Source organism: Lepidochelys kempii, chromosome 14 (genome assembly GCF_965140285.1).
Source record: "Lepidochelys kempii isolate rLepKem1 chromosome 14, rLepKem1.hap1, whole genome shotgun sequence".
NCBI lineage: Eukaryota > Metazoa > Chordata > Testudines > Cheloniidae > Lepidochelys > Lepidochelys kempii.
In genome coordinates, this window is record NC_136393.1 from 31,347,995 (window position 1) to 31,359,940 (window position 11,946).

General features: G+C 45.3%; 1 protein-coding gene across 2 annotated transcripts in view; it reads right to left on the reverse strand.

Annotated features, from left to right (window-relative positions):
- LOC140898232 (uncharacterized) overlaps positions 1-11,742 on the reverse strand; it is a 34,209-nt gene extending 22,467 nt beyond the window's left edge. The window contains exons 1-4 of one of the 2 annotated variants that reach the window (XR_013634624.1): positions 11,656-11,742; positions 11,220-11,299; positions 10,406-10,478; positions 5,455-5,530 (exon numbers count right to left, since the gene is read on the reverse strand). The gene's annotated coding sequence lies outside the window, so the exon portion shown is untranslated. Of the gene's footprint in view, positions 1-5,454; positions 5,531-10,405; positions 10,479-11,219; positions 11,300-11,655 lie in introns of those variants that run through there. The other variant, XR_013634623.1, reaches the window with a different exon arrangement.
- Positions 11,743-11,946: the final 204 nt, after the last annotated feature.

The following is an 11,946-nucleotide window of genomic DNA, read 5'->3' on the forward strand; positions in this document are numbered from 1 at the left end:
TAATACACGATGGCGAGGTACTCAGATACTGTAGGATGGAGCTCACAAGCCAAGGTCCAAACTAGATTATAAAGCCTGAAGAGACCACTGCGATCATCTAGTCTCTGACCTCCTATGTAATACAGACGAAGGGACTTTCCTGAATTAGTTCCTGCTAAACATGTATTTTAAGAAAACAACCAAACCTGATTTATAAATTGTCAGTGATCAAGAATCCACCACAATTGTTAGTAAGTTGTTTCAATGGCTAATTGAACTGTTAAAAATTTGCATCTTATTTCTAGTCTGAATTTGTCTAGATTCAACTTCCAGCCATTGGATCTTCTTATACCTTTGTCTGCTAGATTGAAGAAACATTTATTGTTAAATTTCTGCACCCCGTATAGGTACTTATAAATTATGATCAAGTCACAATTCTCTTTGTTAACATTCTCGCTGTTAAGCTAAATAGGTTGAGCTCTTTGAGTCTATCACTGTAAGGCATGTTCCAGTCCCTTAATCATTCTTGTGGCTCTTTTCTGAACCTTCTCCATTTATCAACATCCTTCTTGAATTGTGAGCACCGGAACTGGACACAGTATGCCAGGAGCACCAAATATAGAGGTAAAATAAAATATTAAAACGTATTGTTTACCTGTGCCCAATCTACCAAGAAATCCAGATAACTCTGTATCAGTGCCCTGTCCTCTTCATTACTTATCACTCCCCCAATGTTTGTGTCATCTTCAAACTTTATCAGTAATGATTTTAGGTTCTCTTCCAGATCATGGATAAAAATGTTGAACAGCACTAGACCAAGAACTGATCCCCGTGGAACTTCATTAGAAACTCACGTTCCTCATTTACAATTACATTTTGAGGGACCTGTCATTTAGCCAGATTTTAATCTATTTAATGTATGCTATGTTGATTTTATATCTTTTGAGTTTCTTAATCAAAATGTCATGTGGTATCAAGTCAAATACCTGACAGAAGTCTAAGTATACTATATCAGCAGTATTGTCTTTATCAACCAAACTTGTAATCTCATCAAAAAGATATTCTTCTTCTTTCATTTGGCGATAGTGGAACAATGAAAGCAACAGTGAGGGCTACAGTTGGATTTTAAGGTCTATTATTCAGTCCAGAGCATGGCTGTGACACCTCCAGGATGAGCATAGATTGGACAGTCATCCGTTATTTGTCTGACAGTTTGCACCATATCACAGTTGCAGTTTGGTGATTCCCTCACTTTCTATCTATGGACTAAGTCTGCACATCTTCCATGTTGGGTGTGGATACGGTTTAGAACTGTCCCGATGCACCGTGGGAAGGAGAAGCCCAGCACTTGCACGGTTGGGTTGTTGATTAGATTTTTGTTTGGTACGTTGGCAGCCACCCAGGCTTCAGACCATCTGCTGCAAACATCCTTATCTTCTGCAAGGAGGGCTGTGGTATGACAGCAGAAGGGTTTTCTTGATTTTAGTTGGTAGCGCGGGGGGTGTTGTCAGTTGGGGGGAGCGTTAGTGTGGTATTTGCCATGATCTTTGTGTACTCCTTTGGAACACTGGGGGATCTTTATGTACTCTCTTGGAAACTGGGGGAGGAGATGACAACCTGCTTGCCATCTCCTTGGCTACATGCATAAGCACAACGAACATCATCAAATTGGAGACCAAATGTTCTGAAAAAGCCACTGGTCAGCAAAGGAACGGACAAAAAAAAAAAAAAAGACATTTAGTTAGTTTGACCAGGTCTATTTTCCACAAATCCATGTTGATTGCCATTATTTTTATTACCCTCCTTTAATTCTTTATTAATCAAGTCCCATGTGACAGATATGACAATTTCTTTCAATATCTTTGTGAGATCTTACTGTATTAAGTTCATGTATCATTGTGGGTCAGGGATTGTATGTAACTCCATGGGAGAAGGAGACCACAACCCTCCAGGAACTAAGAACAGTGGTGGAAGAGATTAGGCAAATTCAATCAGGTTGTAACACCTCCAGAGAGGTGCCTCTCCACTACATGTAGAGACTCATTTATACTGTTTCAAACTGGATTCTCCAGAGATCAACAGAGAAAGAAAGGACTTTTGGAAAAATACCCAGAGTTTAAATGGACTCAGGGTCTTCTTTCAGCTCTTCAGACCTTCTGTCCAAGGGATGGGGGAGCTTTCTCCCTGAGAAAAGATGTGCTTGCTTAGGAAGAGCTATGTGGGAATTTACAGCTATGGGCAATTATGCTGTTTGTAGCCTCTAGAGAGAGAGCAGAGCATGGATGCTGGTCTGTTTAGGCAGTCTGGCTTGCTGGGGATAGCACATTGTAGCCAGGGAACTGTGCAGCTGGGAAAAACCCCAGTCAGGAGGGAGAAGGATGTGGGTCTGCCCAAGAGAAGCAACAGCTGGGAGCCCGAAGTCTAAAAGTGGGTGCCCTTGCTAGTTCACAGAATGTAAATGCAGTTGTCCTGAACTGTGACATCTCATATCAGCTGTTCCATTATCTTGGCCAGGATTGATGTTAGGCTGACAGACCTACAATTCATCCTGTTTATCCTTTTTTAAATATTGGCAGAGTATAAGCTTTCTCCCAGTCCTCTAGAATTACCCAGAGTACCAAGACTTATTAAAACTAGGGTTTAGAGAGAAACTGTTTCTTTTCCCTCCATGGATGATGTAAGCAACTAACCAACGCAGTGGACATAGTGAAAATTGCACTTGAATGCATCTTTTAAAATTTGCCTTCAGCGGAAATTTAAGCTTAAAATGTTCTTTGTGCGGAGATGTGTGCTAATGAAGTTCACATCCTCATTCACCCAAACAACAAATTCAGAAAAATCTTTGTGCACAGTATTTCTTCATTCTCCACTTTGTTCCAGCCAGGGTTGATGGAGCTTGTCAGCTCTTCTGCATACCCACCCAGAGAGGGAGGATGGGCAGGATTAGAGGCACTTAGCAAGGACACAAAAGACCTTTGTTCAAAGGCAGCGGGTATAAGATGCCAGGGGAGGCTAAGCCTCCCCAAATAGCCTGCCCGCCGCCTTTGGAGCACAACGTTGCTGAAAGGGTGGGTGCCCCGGTTGTGGCCCTGCCCCTGCTCCACCCCAAGGCCCTGGTCCCGCTAGTCCTCTTCCCCTGAGGCTCTGCCTCTTTCTGTCCCCGGTCTGCCCACATGGGAGCCTTGCAGGAAGGGGTGAAGAAGTGCATGTGAGCAGTGAGTGCCTGGCTGGCTGGTGGGCAGGTGGGGAGAGGGCAAAGAGGTGTTAGTGGTGAGCAGGAAGGCCTTGGGGAGGGGGCTGAGCGGGGCCAGGGATGGAGCATGGGTGGGGCTTCCAGGGGAGGATGCTGAGCAGGAGAAATGGAGGAGTCTCCTTTTCTTTTTACGGATACAGACCTAAAAGTGGCAATTCTTCATGTTCTCTATGTATATAAATCTCCCCACTGTATTTTCCACTGAATGCATCCGATGAAGTGAGCTTATGCTCAAATAAATTTGTTAGTCTCTAAGGAGTACTTGTGGCACCTAATAAATTTGTTAGTCTCTAAGGTGCAACAACTACTCCTTTTCTTTTTTGGTTTTTGAATGTTATAATTCTTGACGTCTGATTTGTGTCCATTTATTCCACACAAAGATGGACTACAAGCCGTCAGGAACAGTATCCCCGATAATGTCACAGCAAATCTGGTGGCTGAACTTTGTGACTTTGTCCTCACCCATAACTATTTCACATTTGGGGACAATGTATACCTTCAAATCAGTGGCACTGCTGTGGGTATCCGCATGGCCCCACAGTATGCCAACATTTTTATGGCTGACTTAGAACAACGCTTCCTCAGCTCTCGTCCCCTAATGCCCCTACTCTACTTGTGCTACATTGATGACATCTTCATCATCTGGACCCATGGAAAAGAAACCTTTGAGGAATTCCACCATGATTTCAACAATTTCCATCCCACCATCAAGCTCAGCCTGGACCAGTCCACCCAAGAGATCCACTTCCTGGACACTATGCTGCTAATAAGTGATGGTCACAATAAATACCACCCTATACCGGAAACCTACTGACCGCTATTCCTACCTACATGCCTCCAGCTTTCATCCAGACCACACCACACGATCCATTGTCTACAGCCAAGCTCTACAATACAACCGTATTTGCTCCAACCCCTCAGACAGAGACAAACACCTACAAGATCTCTATCAAGCATTCTTACAACTACAATACCCACCTGCTGAAGTGAAGAAACAGATTGACAGAGCCAGAAGAGTACCCAGAAGTTACCTACTACAGGACAGGCCTAACAAAGAAAATAACAGAACGCCACTAGCCATCACCTTCAGCCCCCAACTAAAACCTCCCCAACGCATCATCAAGGATCTACAACCTATCCTGAAGGACGACCCATCACTCTCACAGATCTTGGGAGACAGGCCAGTCCTTGCTTCCAGACAGCCCCAAAACCTGAAGCAAATACTCACCGGCAATCACACACTACACAACAGAACCACTAACCCAGGAACCTATCCTTGCAACAAAGCCCGTTGCCAACTGTGTCCACATATCTATTTGGGGGACACCATCATAGGGCCTAATCACATCAGCCACACTATCAGAGGCTCGTTCACCTGCACATCTACCAATGTGATATATGCCATCATGTGCCAGCAATGCCCCTCTTCTGACCTAAATATCTGTGAATCTATGAATCTATGTACATTGGCCAAACTGGCCAGTCTCTACGTAAAAGAATAAATGGACACAAATCAGATGTCAAGAATTATAACATTCAAAAACCAGTCGGAGAACGCTTCAATCTCTTTGGTCACTTGATTACAGAACTAAAGGTGGCAATTCTTCAACAAAAAAACTTCAAAAACAGACTCCAACAAGAAACTGCTGAATTGGAATTAATTTGCAAGCTGGATACAATTAACTTAGGCTTGAATAAAGACTGGGAGTGGATGTGTCATTACACAAAGTAAAACTATTTCCCCATGTTTAACACCCCCCCCCCTCCCGCCCAAACTGTTCCTCAGACATTCTTGTCAACTGCTGGAAATGGCCCACCTTGATTATCACTACAAAAGGTCACCCCCCACCCCACCCGCTCTCCTGCTGGTAATAGCTCACCTTAGCTGATCACTCTCCTTACAGTGTGTATGGTAACACCCATTGTTTCATGTTCTCTGTGTATATATATCTCCCCACTGTATTTTCCACTGAATGCATTCGATGACGTGAGCTGTAGCTCATGAAAGCTTATGCTCAAATAAATTTGTTAGTCTCTAAGGTGCCACATGTACTCCTTTTCTTTTTGCGGATACAGACTAACACGGCTGCTACTCTGATATAAATATACTCACATTTATAGACATGTGACTTGCCCAGGTGGCTACAGACTTCATCTTGTTGCTGTGACTTTGCACAGAAGAACAAAGGAGTTTCTGCCCACAAGAGAGAGAATATAAAAGCCCTGGAAGCCTCTCCATTTTGTCTTCAGCTGCCTTAAGAGATGGCTTCTCCACCCCAAAGAAATGCCTGAAAGAAACTGGAACAAAGGACAGTAACTACAGGGGTGTGCGTGATTACTGGACCCAGACTAGGAAGGAGTCCAGTCTGTGAAAGAAGCTTATTGGAACATTTCTGGGAGTGAGATTTCATCTGTAATTAGTTTCTTAATGTATTAGGCTTAGACTTGTGTGTTTTTGTTTTATTTTGCTTAGTAACTTACTTTGTTCTATCTGTTATTACTTGAAACCACTTAAATTCTACTTATTATACTTAATAAAATCACTTGTTTATTAGTAAACTCAGAGTAAGTGATTAATACCTGGGGGAGCAAACAGCTGTGCATATCTCTCGACCAATGTTATAGAAGGCAGACAATTTATGAATTTACCCTGTATAAGCTTTATACAGGATAAAACAGATTTATTTGGGGTTTGGATGGATCCCATTGGGAACTGGGTGCCTGGATGCTGGAGAAAGGTGACCTACTGAGCAGTTTTTGGTTAAAGTCTGCAGCTTTGGGGGTGTGGTTCAGACCCTGGGTCTGTGTTGCAGCCAGCTGGTATGTCTGGCTCAACAAGACAGGGATCTGAAGTCCCAAGCTGGCAGAGAAAACGGGCTCAGAGGTAGTCTCAGCACATCCGGTGACAGTCCCAAAGGGGTCTCTGTGACCAAACCCATCACACAACCCTTAAACATTCAATGATATCTGGAAGGTCTCCCATTCCAGAGAGGGTACAGTAACATTAAGGATAGTTACGTATGGTGATTTATTGTTTAATACTGTAAGAAGGCCCTACAGTGCTCCATGTTTTCATTGAAACAGGAAAATATATTTTAACTAGTTAAAATTGGTGGGGCTCCAGCTGTGAGCCCTGTGCTGGGCTGATAGCTTGGGGGAAGGGCAGCTGTCTGCCCCACTCTGGGCTCAGTTCCACAGCGGTGAAACTTTTCAGAGTAACAGCTGTGTTAGTCTGTATTCGCAAAAAGAAAAGGAGTACTTGTGGCACCTTAGAGACTAACCAATTTATTTGAGCATGAGCTCAATAAAGCTCATGCTCAAATAAATTGGTTAGTCTCTAAGGTGCCACAAGTACTCCTTTTCTTTTAGCAGTGAAACTGACATTCACGGCTCCAGCTGTGAGCCCCCACTGATGACAGAATGACAGCCAACAGCCAATGTAAGTAACGCAGTGTTACACGGACACTGCATCACCCTAAGTACACCAACATAAGTGCTATACCTCTTGTGGAGATGGAGTTGTCATGTTGGTGGAGCAGGCCACTGACTTTGGCAGAAGCCACATTCTAGTGGAGACACAGACATAATTAGGTTGACCTGACTCTGTAAACCAAGCCTTAACCATCCAGAGCAGGTGGCTACCCAGCCTCCTTTGAAAACCTGCACTAAAGTGCTTCCACGACCTCCTGAAGCCTCTGTTACATTGTCCTATTGTTCTCATCCTTGAGTGAGAACCAGACAATGTCCCCACCTCTGCTGGCTTCAGCTAACTCCCGAGCATCCTGCAGCTGGAGGTTCCCGCTCTCTGTCACTGCCTCCATACTGCGCCAGTTTCCTCCCTGTGATTTCTTGCCTCTTCCCTAACTTCCTCCTCTGACCGTCTGCCTAACGAGAGTCCGTCTCACATAGTAGCCAGGACAACTCCACCCTCCCAGCACTGCCAGACCAGGAAGGCAAGCTCTACACAATGGGACCAACTCCCCTCCCACTCACCCTGGTATAAATCAGGTGTGAACCCACTGGGAGTCAATGGGGCTGGTTCCTGTCACTGACCAGGGTATAAATTGGGTGTAACCTCACTGGAGTCACCAGGGCTGGTTCCCATCTCACTCACTGTGATGTAAATCAGGTATAACCCCACTGGAGTCACCAGGGCAATTTCCCTCTCACTCATGCCAGCATAAATCGGGAGTAACCTGGCGGGAGTCAGTGGAGCTGTTCCAGTGAGTGAGAGAAGAAACAGCCATGATGCTTTTACCCAATTATGGGAAGTCTGCCAGGTCGCAGTGGCTAATGGTGGAGAATGTTGGATGTATTGGGGCAGTTCTAGGTTTTCACACGTGTTGAAGCTGTATCACTGCATGAAGCAGAGATCGCTCTGTGTTTACTGAGGCAAACAGCCAGTGGACCAAATGCTCTAGGTGATGAACAGTGTTGAAATGAAGAGAAAAGCTAATAAGATGATATCAGATATGCTCTTCTGGTCAGTGTGAATGTTCATGATGCTAGTTCAGGACTTCATATTAAACTCACACAGATGCTGCAGTATTCCTCTGGGAAATATGCTCAAACCACTGTTCAACCAGAAGGCAGCAGTTGCAACACCAGTGCCACATTGAGGGGCAAAAATAGTGCACTTTTGAACGAGTATTTTACAAGCCTCAAACATGTTGCCACCACTGCCCAGACTTTTTTATTTTGAAAATACAGTCAGCTTTCCAGGAAGTTGTGTGCTGCGCCGCCATGCCCGCGATTCTACAGCCACTCAATTACAAGCAGAGAGAAAGAAGCTGCATTTTGCTATCATCTGCTATTTTTCTCTCTCCCAACTGTGTGTGCATTTGTTTTGTCATAAGAGGAAACAGTATCAGTTTGTGTCAACAGCTACTCAGAGGCTACAACTGACTTTGGGCCATAATACTAGTACTAAAAGTTTGTTCTATAGAAGAGTCCACTCAGTCTAAGGGATTGGGAATGAGGGAAACTGCCCATATGAGGTTTTACTTCACCTTTTACATGTCAAATGCTTTAAGGTCAAGATTTTCAAAACTGCCTAAAGGTTCTGGAGGCCCAACTCCTATTAAATTAAATGGGACTGGGGCATCCAAATACTCTGTGTGGCTTTGAAAATCTCATCCAGCTCTTCCTTTTTACAGATCAGAGTTTAAGGCCATAAGGGGCCATTCTGATCATCAAGTCTGACTTCTGGCATAACACAAACTGCAGAGTCTAACCCAACAATTCCTGCATCCAACCAATACCTTCTGATTGAGCCAGATATCTTTTAGGAAGAGACACCTGATCTCGATATAAAGACTCCAGCTGATCCACCACAGGCCTCATTACATTGTTCATCCAATGGCTAATAGTTCGTGTGTGCTTTAATAAAAGGATTAAATGCATTTTGTGATGGTCGTTACAATGGGTGTCTCCAGTCAATTTAAGCAAACCACAATTAACCATTTAATGCTGTAACAGTAATACCAGGGTTCTATTAACCCCTTCAAGCCAATGCCAATATGACACAAACCCCACTCCTAGCGATGCAGAATCTTTAGAGTTACAAGCACAGTCTATGGGGTTTGTAAACTCTTCTAGTTGAACCTGTAGGATTCAAGTAACTTGGGGAAGTATGTCTTTACATACTATTTTTCTTAAAATAATAATAAAAAACCCCAAGAAATTCCCATTTAAAACTTTGTTACAGTAGTTACTCTTGTGAATATGGTCCACTAATTGAAAACATAATGGTCAGAACTTTTGTTTGTTCTAGTCAAGAAAGTTAGTTAAGGCATAGAAAACAGCTCTGGCCCTGCAACGCAGCATCATCAACCCAAAGTGTTCAAAAATTACAAGTCAGGCCCCTTGCCCCCTCAAAAACTTAGGAGATTTGAAACAATACATTTGTGGTTCTTTTTTTTTCTTTGACTTCTGGTTTCTGAGCCCTTGAGAGTAATATTTTTGGGGTTTTCTCCACAACCATAAGGATTAGAAACTCACTTTTTTCTTTTTTCCCCCTCCCCCCAACTTTAAGTGAAAGTAGAGATTCTTGTGCAACAAACACAGGACTCTGTGAGTTGGGGCTTTATAAGAGAAACACCAAATATCAATAGAGCTGGTGACTCCGGGCAATGAGATCTCATGGGGGTTTCTTTTCTGCCTCCTCTGCAGTCAATAAACTGAGGGGGGCAGCTATGGCCCTGGGGCTGTGCCAAGCACTGTGGCTAGTAGATGGGTGCATCCTTGCCCTGGTGGGTCCTCCGGTGACGGGTGAGCGTGGAGCTCTCCCCGAAGCTCTTCCCACACTGGGCACACTGGAAGGGCCTGTCGCCCGTGTGGGTGCGGTGGTGCCGCAGCAGGTCCGAGCTCTCGCCGAAGCGCTTCCCACACTCTGTGCACTTGTAGGGCCGCTCACCTGTGTGTAGGGTGCGGTGTTTCACCAGGTATGAGCTGAGGCTGAAGCTCTTGCCGCAGTCAGCACAGCGGTAGGGCTTCTCAGCCGTGTGGGTACGCTGGTGCCGCACGAAGGTGGAGCTGTCGATGAAGCCCTTCCCACAGGCTGGGCACTTGTAGGGGCGCTCGCCACGGTGGATGCGGTTGTGGGTGATGAGGTAGGAGCTGACGCTGAAGCTCTTGCCACAGTCAGGGCAGGTGTAGGGCTTCTCGCCGGTGTGGGTGCGCTGGTGGATGATGAAGGTGGAGTTCTGGCTGAAGCTCCTTCCGCAGTCCAGGCACTTGTAGGGCGTCTCCCCAGTGTGCAGCCGATGGTGGGTCAGCAGCGTGGAGCTCTGGCTGAAGCTCCTCCCGCAGTCGGGGCAGGTGTAGGGCTTCTCACCTGTGTGGGTGCGCTGGTGGCTGATCAGTGTGGAGCTCTGGCTGAAGCGGCGCCCGCACTCAGAGCACTGGTAGGGCTTCTCACCTGTGTGGATGCGCTGATGGATGACGAGGTGCGAGCGCCGGGAGAAGTGTTTCCCGCATTCAGCACAGCTGTTCTGCTTCCCACCCACCTTCAGGGCCTGCTGGGCATCTCCAAGCTCCTGGTAGCTCCCCTCCCAGGGATTGGGCACAGCCAGTCTCTCCACTTGCTGCTCTTCTGACCTGTCCTTACTCTCACAGGCCTCTCCCTCATCAGGGCTCTGGGAAACATTCCCTTCACATCCTCCTGCTACCAACCTGTGATGTTCCACTGGCTTGGGACTTTCCTGCTGAAGGTTCTCCTCCTCGTTCTCACTCACCATCCCGTTGCCTGCTGGGACAGAGAGAGAGAATCCAGACTGGAGTCAGTCCCTGTGCCAGAGGGAAGGAACCTCAGAAAGACGAACAGGGGAGTAGGGAAAACAAATCAAAATAACTGATGGGGAGACTGAAAAACCAGGAACTAAATCCCCCACGCCCTTCCCTCAAGGTGAGGAAAGAGGGAGTCAATTGGCTTCACATCCCACCCGAACACTCAGAGGGGAGGGAGCTGGGTGGATGGGAATGCTGATTTTCAGTAAGTCTTGGAGCACTGGGGAAGTTCCAGAAGACGGGAAGAAAGATAATGGTAGTAGTGTTGATGTAATATACTTAGACTTCTGTAAGGTGTTTGACTTGATACCACTCAACATTTTGGATTAAAAAACTAGAATGGTATAAAATTAACATGGCACACACACTAAATTGATTAAAAAAATCTAGCTAACTGATAGGTCTCAAAATGTAATTGTAAACAGGGAATCCTCATCAAGCAGCTGTGTTTCCAGTGTGGTCCCACAGGGATCAGTTCTTGGGCCTGCACTATTTAACATTTTTATGAATGACCTGTTCTGGTGCCCTCAATTCAAGAAGGATGTAGATAAATAGGAGAGGGGTAAGAGAACAGTCACAAGAATGGGGGATAAAGAATTAGAAAACCTGACTTATAATGACAAGCTAAATAGACTGAGCTCCTTGAGTCTAACAAAGGGAAGGTGAAGGGGTGACTTGATCGAAGTCTATAATTACCTACATGAGGAGCAAATGTTTAATAATGAGCTCTTCAGTCTAGCAGAGAAAGGTCTAACACGATCCAGTGTCTGGATGTTGAAGCTAGACAAATTAAGACAGGAAATAAGGCACACATTTTTACTGGTGACAGTAATTAACCATTGGAACAACTTACCAAGGGCTGTGGTGGATTCTCTAGCACTGACAATGTTTAAATCAGGATTGGATGTTTTTCTAATAGACCTGCTCTAGGAACTATTTGGGGGCAGTTCTCTAGCCTGTGTTATACAAGAGGTCAGACTAGATGATCACAGTGGTCCCTTCTCGCCTTGGAATCTATGTAGCTAAGAGAAGCGATGTCTGCCATGAGGATCCAACCCCTGCTGGGGACAGCCCTGACCTGGATGAGATGAGATAGAACCTGGGGAGTTCACAGGGCTGTGGTGGAAATCTCTCACCTGTGCTAGCATCACTTGGGATCTCCTCTTCTGAGGAGACATGGAGATCCAGGATGTATGGCTCTTCCTCTTGCTCCATCCAAGGGATCCTCGGAGATTTAGGAAACTGAAACCCTGTTCATGGGAAGGGCAATGGGTGAAGGTTCATTACATATTTCTGAGGAGTCACTCCAAAAAAGTTCCTTGAAATGTAACCCATTCCTCTCTCATCACTGTGCAGATGGAGGAATGTTTCATCCCAAAACATGGACAAATGTTTACCAAGACCATAGCAAGAGTCACACCTGGGGT